Here is a 12,418-nt window from a genome sequence, read left to right as displayed (position 1 = left end):
CTAGTGCTGAAACATGAGAATATGTTCATTGGTGGCCATTGTGGAATCTCTTTGTTTGGAGATCTCTGAGAAGAGATTTGTAAGCTTTGGTTAAATACCTCTATTTACACCTGCCTGAAGATAATCAAATGATTCTTTAAGTTTCCTTCCAGTTCTTATTCTATGAAGCAAATACAATTTTACAATTATTTTTATTAATTGGTGAGCAAAATATTTATTCCCAACTAGTAAATGCTAGGAAAGCCATCTCATCTTTTGAGGTTGTAAGAAGTTTATGTTGTGAAGATTTACTAGCCTTGAAATTCTCCCTCGAAAAAGCTCAGAGTCCCAGATTCCATCTGTGATAGATTGTTTTGTGATATTTGGGGGGATATACTTTAAAATATTTTTTCTTGTTATTTATAGTCTTAACATTATTTATAATTTAAAAAATGTTTATTTTATGCCATAGGTGATATTTTATCCTTCAGAGCCTAGCACAAACATTTTAAAAAAACTAAACTATTACATCTTCAATATTAGTTTTGACTGGTTGTGGTGGTGCAATGTAGCCTGGGCAATGTGATGAAGACACCCATTGCAAAAAAAAAAAAAAAGAGTTAATTTTATTATTTGAATTATCATACAGTAAAATGGACTTCTTTTGGTATACTATTCTGTGAATATTTTAATGTACGTATAGATTCATGTAATCACCACTACAATCTGGATACACCAAACTCTTTTAACATAAGATACTCTCCATATTTTAATAGCTTTGTCACTGAAATCCATTCTCTAATGTAACTGGTCAATGAGCAAAATATATAGTAGAGTATATAATACTTACTACAAAATGTAAAGTAGTGTTTACGTACAATAAAGTGCTTTACTGAAGATATTCTTAAAAGATACAAGTTGCTGAATCAGACCCATTGTGTTCAAATGAATTTTATGCAATTCCTTGTTATTGTAACAGCTGTCATCATTAACAGACAACAGCATATGCATATATACATATCAATATGAATATCAATTCTCCATAATTTTGAGGATTCAATAGTGTCTCATAAGGTTTTTCAGTTTTTAAAATCTAATTTAAACTATGACATAGATTTACAATCAGATTATAACTTATAGAACTTTCTGATTTACAATCAGATTTACAATTGGATTGTAACTTAGAGTACTTTCACTCAATTACTTGTTGTAGAATCTACCCTGATTATGTTTTGTTTTATTTTTTCTTTAAAAGTTGCTTAGAGGCCAGGCGTGGTGACTCATGCCTGTAATCCTAGCACTTTGGGAGGCCGAGGAGGGCAGATCACGAAGTCAGGAGATCGAGACCATCCTGGCTAACATGGTGAAACCCCATCTCTACTAAAAGTATAAAAAATTAGCCGGGCGTTGTGGCAGGCACCTGTATTCCCAGCTACTGGGGAGGCTGAGGCAGGAGAATGGCATAAACCTGGGAGGTGGAGCTTGCAGTGAGCAGAGATCAGGCCACTGCACTCCAGCCCAGGTGACAGAGCGAGACTCGTCTCGAAAAAAAAAAAAAAGTTGCTTAGAACAGATTGCAGAAAATATGACTTCCATCATAAGCCATCAAAACAAAACAAACTCTTTGCCACAACAGATTTATGTATCCTAAAAATACTACACTCAAGATTAAAGAAATAGGTTTGGAGATTTTTTTTTTTTTGAGATGGCATCTCACTCTGTCGCCCAGGCTGGAGTGCAGTGGTAGAATCTTGGCTCACTGCAACATCCACCTCCCGGGTTCAAGTGATTCTCCTGTCTCAGCCTCCCAAGTAGGTGGGATTATAGGTGCCCACCACCACACCCGACTGATTTTTGTCTTTTTAGTAGAGACAGGGTTTCACTATGTTGTCCAGGCTGGTTTCAAACTCCTGACCTCGGGTGATCCGCCCTCCTTGGCTTCCCAAAGTGCTGGAATTACAGGCGTGCGCCACTGTACCCGGCCCAAGATTTGGAGATTCTACCCACCTTTTATGACTGAATTGGATACAATAAAAAGCTTGGGTCATTCTGACTTGTCCAAACTTCCTAAGAGGAATTAATGCTATAGACGGAGTCTTTTTGATAGACCATGATGAGTCAGATCTTTTAGCAGTGTCAAATTTGCTTACCTGTTTGTAGATATATAGCATGTTAATAATTTACTGTAAGCCAAGTTTGTATATACACGGGTAAATAATATAGGTAAGATAGCATTGATTTTTGGTTATGTTGTCTCTACAGATAGAAGAAAAGGTATGTTTGTAATTTTTAAGTAGCTAAGTTGAAAAAGTCAAGAATTTGTGCTCCAATAATTACAGTCAACACACTGAATCGATTTTTGTTAAACGTGGCCCTTTCTTTCCATCTCTTCTTCAGAAAGGGGGTTTATTTTAAGACTGTAAACATAATACAATTAAAAGTACCTGGAAATTTAGTACCTAGTGTCAGAGAAGATACCACAATAGTCCAATGTAATGAGGTTGGATCGTGTGTATTTTTCCAATTTTAGTCATTTGCTTTCAAAGCTATTATTTCACCCTTACTGATAACCTCTCTTCAGTTTTAAAAAAAATTACCATTAACATTCACTCACTTTTTGCAGGTTTTGAACAGTTTTTTAATCCAACAAGCTATTTTACCTTACACAATAGATGCAGTCTTAGCCAATAATCTTCATTGTTAATAACATTCAATGGCTTTTTAACAATTATATGACATCCATTGTGTTCCATTTTCTTTCTATGGCAGTAATGCCCTCTAAAGCATTCCAACTAGTAAGGTACACAAGGATCGCTTTCATAAAGCTATGCTAGCTGTCTCTAATTCAATTACTTACCTCAAAGACTTCCTTCAATCTTCAATGCTGCAAAATTGTCCGGATACTTCCCCATTTCTGATGTTCACCTGAGCTGTTTGTGGTTGCTTGTACTGTAAAATGTTTCTTTATCTATTTTCCTTTTTTTTTTTTTTTTTTTACCATTTCACTTGTCATGAAGAAATAAATGGTTTCAGATTTTTTTCTAATCCTAAAGGATGATCATAGAAGTTATAGTAGTAATAGTAGTTATATAGTATAGTAGTGTAAGTGTAAAGAAGAGCATCTTGGAGGAAAAAGAATCAGTATCTCTACTCGTGAAGAAAGCCAAAATGTTAAAGTTCAAACTGTACCACCCATGCCACTGCTCATTGCTGCTTACCACTCTTCATCTCCTTATTTCTAAGAGGAAAGCTTATTTTGGATATTTGATTATTTACTTATTATCTCTAGAGGGTGGGCAGTGGGTGGTGCTGCTCAAACGAGCATGGTTCAAGGAGCAGACCTCTAAATACACTCAAAATGCAATAAAGATCAGAAACTACAGTATCTCCCTTAATTCACAGTGGTTGTGTTCCATGATCTCCAGTGGATGTCTGAAACTTTGGATAATACTGAACTCTATATATACTATGGATAATACTGAACTTTGGATAATGCTGAACTCTATATATACTATGTTTTCTCCTATACATACATACCTATGACAAAATTTAATTTATAAATTAGTCACGGTAAGACATTAACTATAACAGCTAATATTATAGAACAGTTATTAACAATATACTGTAATTGGCCAGGCACGGTGGCCTACGCCTGTAATCCCAGCACTTTGGGAGGCCGAGGCGGGTGGATCACCTGAGGTCAGGAGTTCGAGACCAGCCTGACCAACATAGTGAAACCCCTGTCTCTACTAAAAATACAAACATTAGCCGGGCGTGGTGGCAGACGCCTGTAGTCCCAGCTACTTGGGAGGCTGAGACAGGAGAATTGCTTGAACCCAGGAGGTGGAGGTTGCAGTGAGCTGAGATCGTGCCACTGCACTCCAGCCTCCGTGACAGAGGGAGACGCTGTCTCAAAACAAAACAAAACAAAACAAAAAAACACACAAAAACCAATATACTGTAATCAAAGTTTTGTGAATGTGATTTCTCTTTTTCTCTGGAATTTTCCATTTAATGTTTTCGATCCCTGGTTGGTCTCAGATAACTGAAATCATAGAAAGTGAAACTATAGGTAAGAGGGAACTGCTATAGAGAGGATTAAACCCCTCTACATTTTATAGTGATTGCTAAATTTATCTTTTGAAAACCCACTGGCTTTACCCCACAATTTCATCCTGGGAGAAAGTAGAAATAATGTTGAATACATTTTCGGAAGAGTCAGTATGTAGTTCTTTGCCACTAATCATGAATCATTTCTCTTATAAAATAAAAATTTGAAGTTAGTTTGTCATAGTTTTTTTTCTTTCTCTCTGAATTTTTAGGTATGGAAACTGATGCAAAATCTCTCATAGGTTTAATTCCATGGTGACTGAAATGATGAAACATTTGTCTGAAATAATTTTGTCTTTTTTTAATCCCTCAAGGTTAATGGTTATAACTCTCAATCCACCTACACCACTGTTAGGATTTTGAATAGCAGGACCCTGGTATTCCCACCACAATCAACCTGCTGTTGCTGTTCATTGACCTAGCAAACTACCAAACAGTTATTTCTTCATGGAATATTGGCTATAAATGCATTAATTGCAATATTATTCTTGGTGAACAATCATAGTGATGCTAAAAGGATACTAATCAGATAGTGGTACTGCTCAAACCGGTATGGTTCAAGGAGCATGTATTTTGTGGTAACAGGCCGTCCTCTGACTCTGAAAGACAAGGCAGAAGAGCTTGAGGGTTGCTTAAGAAAGACCACTGAGGGAGGAGGACCAGGCTGCAGGTACCTGTGTTTACTTTCGAGAAGTGACAGCCTCTCAAAAGATCACTGCTCAGGGAGTCATTTAACCTGTTCTCCAGGTTATCTATGTACACCTATCTTTTCATCTCCACTGCACAGAACTAACGTACTTCTTTTCTCACCCATGTGTGATAGGCATGTGTCAGGTGGCACCTAGGATATTCAGTAGAAAAGGGTGGAGATAAGCAGGTGAAAAAGCTGGGACTTTCTCAAGTGATTGACAGCTTATGTATTCATCAGATCTATTTAATTTTTTATCCATTAGATTGAGAAATGCAAAAACATGTCCAGAAAAAGGACTGAAAATAGGAGGGCAAAGTCTGGTATGACTGGGTCATCAGAAACTCCATTAAAAAGAGTGAAAAGCAAAGAAGGAGAAAAACGTAAGTTTCATTTCAACTAACCCAGTTTATCGGAGTCCAACTAATTTTTTCCCCAGAATAAGTGGTACTAAATATATGAACTATTTTAATATAGGTTAATTAATGTCATAAATACAGATTCAAGAAGAAACACGATGAGAAAAAAAGAAATAGTACTATGTTTGGTTATGTATAGGTACTAGGTGAAGGTGAATCTTCTCATTAGTTGAGGACCCATAGTTCACAGATTCTTTTTCTTCTGTGAAGTATCCAGTGTTAATTCAGGTATGGTAGTCCGTCCATGGTTTTACTCCTTCCTTCAACAAATGCTTATTGAGCCCCACAGTGAGCTAGATGTTGTGAGGACTATATGGAAGCATAACTCATGGGAATACACAGAAGCAAAATCCACGGTTGCTGCCCTAGCAGTCAGGGTGCTGGCACTCAAGGATGGTAATTGATGGTGTCCTCAAGCATGGCAGTTGAGGAGACTTCAATGAAGGGAGTATTTACAAATGTGTTGGCAGGGACACAGGAAACCACAAGGGGTGGTGAAGCACATGAGACTAGCAACACTTGGGAGCCATTACCACCCATAAGCCTGAAGAGGTCAAGGAAAGGGCTGGGAACTGGAACCCAAGGCTAGCTGGAGCTGTGGTTGTGGCTGTAGCTGGAGGAGAGGGCCACCTGATGGATGCGGTGGCCTTCAGGAGATGAATGCTGACCCAGTGCATCCCAGCATGGTGGGCACTGGGCAGCAAATGCTACACACCCTCTCCTCCCACGCACTGATTCCTGCTGGTGGCTTGCATTGGTTAAACTCAACCAAGAGCCAGAACACAGGGGAACTCGCTGACATAATTCACAAAGGTCTGTGTCCTACTCTACAGAGAAGGGTAGAGAAAGGTAGAGGATGGTTCTAGAGGGGCAAGTGGCATTTGCAGCATGCTGCCCTGGGACATACATGGAAAGAAACATAGCCACAAAATAAAGCTGCGATACAAAAGATGTCACAAGATGACAGTGAGTGGTATAGACAATAGGTTCAGGTGAGGGATGTAATATAACTTAGGGAAGATCCCTAGGAAGAAAGGAATACTTTTTTGGGTTGGGCCTTTAAGAATGAGTAAGAATTAGATTAGCAGAGAGGAATATGGAGGACAGGGAGAACAGTGGAACAAAGACATGGAAATAAAAATAAATATAGTATGGCTGAGAGGCTGTATCCAACTGGCTGAAGCACAGAATAAGCAGATGCAGGCATGAGTTCGAGACTAGCCTGGCCAACATGGCAAAACCCCATCTCTACTAAAAATACAAAAATTAGCCAGGCATGGTGTGCGTCTGTAGTCCCAGCTACTCGGGAGGCTGAGGCAGGAGGATTGCTTGAACCTGGCAGGTGGAGGTTGCAGTGAGCTGAGATTGCGCCACTGCACTCCGGCCTGGGCGACAAGAGTGAAACTCCATCTCAAAAAAAAAAAAAAAGATACAGTTCCTTGGGAGTGATCCAGTTTCAAAAGGCAATAATTGAGAGTTTGACTCAGCCTGAACCTCATCTAGTTTAGACAGGATGTAAGTGAAGTGTGCTCTTCCAAAGCAGGTTCTGATGAATCCACAACAGGTGGTCACTAAATATTTGTTGACCAAATGAATGAGATAAGTAATTAAAATGAAGTTACTATAAATTTCTATGATGTTTTGAAACAGTGCATAAGACGGCCATTTACATTGATTTCCAAAATCTAATCATCAGTCTAGGCACAGTGGTTCATGCCTGTAATCCCAGCACTTTGGGAGGCCAAGGCGGGCAGATCACGAGGTCAGGGATTCGAGACCAGCCTGGCCAATGTAGTGAAACCCCATCTCTACCAAAAATAAAATAAAATAAAAAATTAGCCAGGTGTGGTGGCCTCTGCCTGTAATCCCAGCTGCTCGGGAGGCTGAGGCAGGAGAATTGCTTGAACCCAGGAGGCAGAGGTTGCAGTGAGCAGAGATCGTGCCATTGCACTCCAGCTAATCATCATGCAGACCCACTCTGAAAGCAGGAAGCTGGTCTACCTTGTTCTTAAAATAATCCCATCTCCTAGCACAGAGCCCAGCTCAGAGCTACAGCATCATCCTGTATCTGTTGAATAAATGCTGGGATAAATTAATAAATGAACGCATACTTGAATGCATTTATCCTTTTACAGTCAGGTTGCTTGGGGTGGTGATCCCTCCCTACCCTTGGCAGGTACAGTTACTGTTAAGGTACATTAAGTAGTCAGCCTTTTAATGATTACTTGTTTTTTTTTTTTGTCTGTTTGTTTTGTTTTTTTTTGTTTTTCTGAGATGGAGTTTCGCTCTTTTTGCCCAGGCTGGAGTGCAATGGCACAATCTTGGCTCACCGCAACCTTGGCCTCCCGGGTTCAAGTGATTCTCCTGTCTCAGCCTCCCAAGTAGCTGGGATTACAGGCGCCCACCACCACACCCAGCTAATTTGGTGTTTTATAGTAGAGACAGGGTTTTACCATGTTGGCCAGGCTGGTCTCGAATTCCTGACCTCAGGTGATCTGCCCGCCTCGGCCTCCCAAAGTGTTAGGATTACAGGCGTGAGCCGACTACTTGTAAGTGCTTCTTAATTTTTCCTCCCTTTAATTTCTTGTGAGTCTCAGATGTGCAGTTGTTTAAATAGCTTAAATATAAGGGTGAGTAAAAAAACAACTCAGGCCCTGCATCAGCTTTGAGAGGCAACCCATGAGAACAACACATTTCAGATGCAGGGCTTCTGTCTTCAGCCTCCAGCCTGGGGTATGCGCACCTGCAGCTGGCCTCAGTGCCATTTGCTGCAACGGAGGTGGTTCCTGGGCTCCTTTTACCTTTGTTCCTTTCTTTAAGCATTCAACTTCTTTTCCCACTGCCGTTAAAATCATATTAAGTAATTCTGAAGTGCTTCCCATAAACACCAAATGAGAAGTACAACCGTGAGAACAATTATCTACCTGTGTGGAATAGGTTATTATTTTAATTTGTAATCCGAGTGACATTCATTTTAGAGAAGAGAGTATTGGGGTGTACACCCTCCCCACATGCCCCATTTACTCAACAAAGAGTGAGGCACTTTTTCTTCTTCCTTAATAGGTAGCTTTAACCTTACTGCCTTGTTAATTATGATACCTGAGGGCAAATTCCTGTTTGCTGGCTTTTAAACATTACAATTTTTATTTGCCATCAGACACAAAGAGAGAACTAAGTTCAAACTTATTTTATGGCTTATAGAAGCTAAAAGTCAGACAAGGTTAATATCGTCAGATGATGATAAATATGTGGTAATTTTAACTTTAAAGTGGACAGCCCTCCTTTTATGGTGAATTACATTTGCACAACCTAATTTCTCATTGAGTTGAATTTCAGTTTAACAATTCCTATCTCTTTGAGGAGATCCAAGGATTTCAGGTGTCTCTAAGATCTGGGAATACCTACTGCAATCCAACTGTGGGAGAGGTGCTCTGTGTTTATATTTAGAAAGAAATAGAATGTTAGACCTAATACCATAAAAATCCTAGAGGAAAACCTAGGTAGTACCATTCAGGACATAGGCATGGGCAAAGACTTCATGTCTAAAACACCAAAAGCAATGGCAGCAAAAGCCAAAATTGACAAATGGGATCTAATTAAACTAACGAGCTTCTGCACAGCAAAAGAAACTACCATCAGAGTGAACAGGCAACCTACAGAATGGGAGAAAATTTTTGCAATCTACTCATCTGACAAAGGGCTAATATCCAGAACCTACAAAGAACTCAAACAAATTTACAAGAAAAAAACAAACAACCCCATCAAAAAGTGGGCAAAGGATATGAACAGACATTTCTCAAAAGAAGACATTCATACAGCCAACAGACACATGAAAAAATGCTCATCATCACTGGCCATCAGAGAAATGCAAATCAAAACCACAATGAGATACCATCTCACACCAGTTAGAATGGCGATCATTAAAAAGTCAGGAAACAACAGGTGCTGGAGAGGATGTGGAGAAATAGGAACACTTTTACACTGTTGGTGGGATTGTAAACTAGTTCAACCATTATGGAAAACAGTATGGCGATTCCTCAAGGATCTAGAACTAGATGTACCATATGACCCAGCCATCCCATTACTGGGTATATACCCAAAGGATTATAAATTATGCTGCTATAAAGACACATGCACACGTATGTTTATTGCAGCACTATTCACAATAGCAAAGACTTGGAATCAACCCAAATGTCCATCAGTGACAGATTGGATTAAGAAAATGTGGCACATATACACCATGGAATACTATGCAGCCATCAAAAAGGATGAGTTTGTGTCCTTTGTAGGGACAAGGATGCAGCTGGAAACCATCATTCTTAGCAAACTATCACAAGAACAGAAAACCAAACACCGCATGTTCTCACTCACAGGTGGGAACTGAACAATGAGATCACTTGGACTCAGGAAGGGGAACATCACACACCGGGGCCTATCATGGGGAGGGGGAGGGGGGAGGGATTGCATTGGGCGTTATACCTGATGTAAATGACGAGTTGATGGGTGCAGCACACCAACATGGCACAAGTATACATATGTAACAAACCTGCACGTTATGCACATGTACCCTACAACTTAAAGTATAATAATAATAAATAAATTAAAAAAAAAAAAAAAGAAATAGAAAAAGATTGTTAGTGCCGATGGCACCCTGCTGACCTGAAGAGGGAGTTTGTGATGAGGGGGTTTTCAGAATCTTGTGCCTGAGATAGGATGAATTCTTTTCACTTGAACAAAAGATTGTTTATGACGAAAACCTTCACCTATACACTCTAAGACAGACTGAAATGTAAAAAAGGTGAAAGGACTCTGAAACACATGGATGAAAAAATGTTTTAAACCTGTGTGTTAGAAATACAATTATGCATATGATACCTTCAGCTCTGAGTATTTGTTCTAATTTATGAATTTTTTTCTTGTTTTAAAGATTTTCCCTCTGCTAAATATACTTAGATCTTAATGTGCAGATGTCTTTGCCAGCATTCAGTTTCTAATGTATATGTAATATTCTAAGCAAGTTTTTAGTAGAGATTATGAAATTAAACTGATACATTTAGTTTTTTCCCCAATAATAATTATTGTGGATGCTACATAAAAATAACACAATAGTACATGTTTGAAGACCACTGTACTTCAAACTACAATGTACTTCAATGCTACATTGAGACCACTATAGCATTCCAATAGGTGGAATTTTTTTTTTTTTTTCCTTTTAGAAGTTCATGAAGAAATGAAAAAAAAAATCTGCTTTGGTCTGAAATATGAGACATGAAATCTCAGTTGAGGAGTATAATTTGGAATTATTTAAACATTTTTCAAATGTCTTCTGAACCCTAACAAATTTTAAATTGACAAACAATAAAATTTACTAAGTTTTTGTTACTTCCCATCACCTCTTTCAGTAAGTAAGAAACAAAGATGGTCTACTTTTTCACTGTATTGAGCAAGCTGTAGGCATTTTAGCAAATAAGAAAAGAAAAGATGGCTTAATGGCATGGTGATTTAGGATTTTTAAATTTAATTGATGGGATGTCATTATTTAATTTAATTAATTTATTTATTTGTTTTTGAGACGGAGTCTTGCTCTGTCACCCAGGCTGGACATGCAGTAGCGCGATCTCGGCTCAGTGCAACCTCTGCCTCCCAGGTTCAAGCAATTCTCTGCCTCAGCCTTCCAAGTAGCTGGGATTACAGGCACCTGCTACTGTGCCCAGCTAATTTTTGTATTTTTAGTAGAGACGGGGTTTCACCATCTTGGCCAGGCTGGTCTTGAACTCCTGACCTCATGATCCACCCGCCTCCGTCTCCTAGAGTACTGGAATTACAGGCATGAGCCACCGTGCTCAGCCAATAATTTTAAATAAAAACATTTAAAATAAATAATCTGTAATTCCATGTCTGATAGGGTAGGCAAGGTTGCAGTAGTAAATACAACCAAACAAGTAATGGCTCAAGACAATGGAAGTTTAGTTCTTGCTCATGTCAGAGTCTTGGGAATATGAACAGAATCTCCAGCAGCTCTCCTTCACGCACTTGTTTAGGGTACCAGGCTGATAGAGACTTTGCCATCTTCAAATTATAGCTTCTATAGTCACTGTAGTTATCTCCATCATAGCCAGCTGAAAGCGAGAAAGAGTACAGAGGAGAATGGGAGGGCATTATGGGCCAGGGAAGGAGTGGCGCACGTCCTGTTCCCATTCCATGTGGCTGGAACTTAGTCACATGGCTACCTAACTGCAAATGTATTCTAGCTCTGTGCCTAAGAAAAAGGGTACATAGATTTTGGTGAGTAGCCAATAGCCTCTGCCACAGTCTAGCACCCTCCCAGCCTAGCAGAGTGTGTGATATGTAGTATTCCATTAACATTTGTTGAATTGAGTATGTATATATTGCTTTCCAAAATCATGTATGTTTCTATGATGACACAATAGGATAGTCATGCTATTTCCTGTTTTGCTACTGTGACTTCATAGTTTATTACTTGTTTCGGTAGTTACTTATATCCCAATTTGTTATAAAAAAGAATTAAAGATACAATAATCTGGCAACATGAAATAACTTGTCATTAACTAATAAGTATTTTTCTATGCTTCTGAATAGGCTTAATAATTGCAATGCTACAATTAAATTTATTAAGGCTCATTCCAAATGTTGACATAGTTTTGCTTTATACATATGATTAAACATAACTGTAAAGGGATTATTTTTGTGCACATGTGTATTTATGTTGGTTGAAGTAGTTGCTTACAATAAATCCTAGAAGTGAAAATATCGGATCAAAAGAAGTAAACATTTTCATGATTTTTGTGAGGTATTTACAGTATTGGCAGAAATGAGTGCAAAGTTCAGTGAGGCTGCAACCTCATCAGTCTGAATGGCATTGGAAACACATTTCAATGCCTAAAATGTGCAAAAACGATACCAATTATTTTAATTTCTATTTCTTTGATTGTTAGTGAAATTTTCTTACTGCTTTCCCCTCTTTGGGGAAGTAGTTCTTATCTCTTTAGGTTTGATGACTTATTGAGTGCTATCATTAAACATGCTACTTGGAAATAAAATTTATTTTTAAAATTTTGCCAGGGCACGGGAAGTGGAAAAAATGGGGAGATGTTGGTCAAAGGGTATGAACTTTGAGTTATAAGATGAATAAGTTCCAAGTATCTAATTTACAGTGTGATGACTATAATTAATGGTGTATTGAAATGTTCTAAGAGAGTAG

At 38.6% G+C, this 12,418-nt stretch overlaps 1 protein-coding gene across 1 annotated transcript in view; it reads left to right on the top strand.

Annotated features, from left to right (window-relative positions):
• The window catches only part of LOC105473727 (uncharacterized), a 118,620-nt gene that overhangs the window by 17,535 nt on the left and 88,667 nt on the right, over positions 1–12,418 (top strand). The gene's annotated exons all lie outside the window — the stretch shown is intronic.

This window comes from Macaca nemestrina, chromosome 7 (assembly GCF_043159975.1).
Source record: "Macaca nemestrina isolate mMacNem1 chromosome 7, mMacNem.hap1, whole genome shotgun sequence".
NCBI lineage: Eukaryota > Metazoa > Chordata > Mammalia > Primates > Cercopithecidae > Macaca > Macaca nemestrina.
Note: the sequence above shows the minus strand (reverse complement) of the source record. Positions and strands in the feature narration are given on the sequence as shown.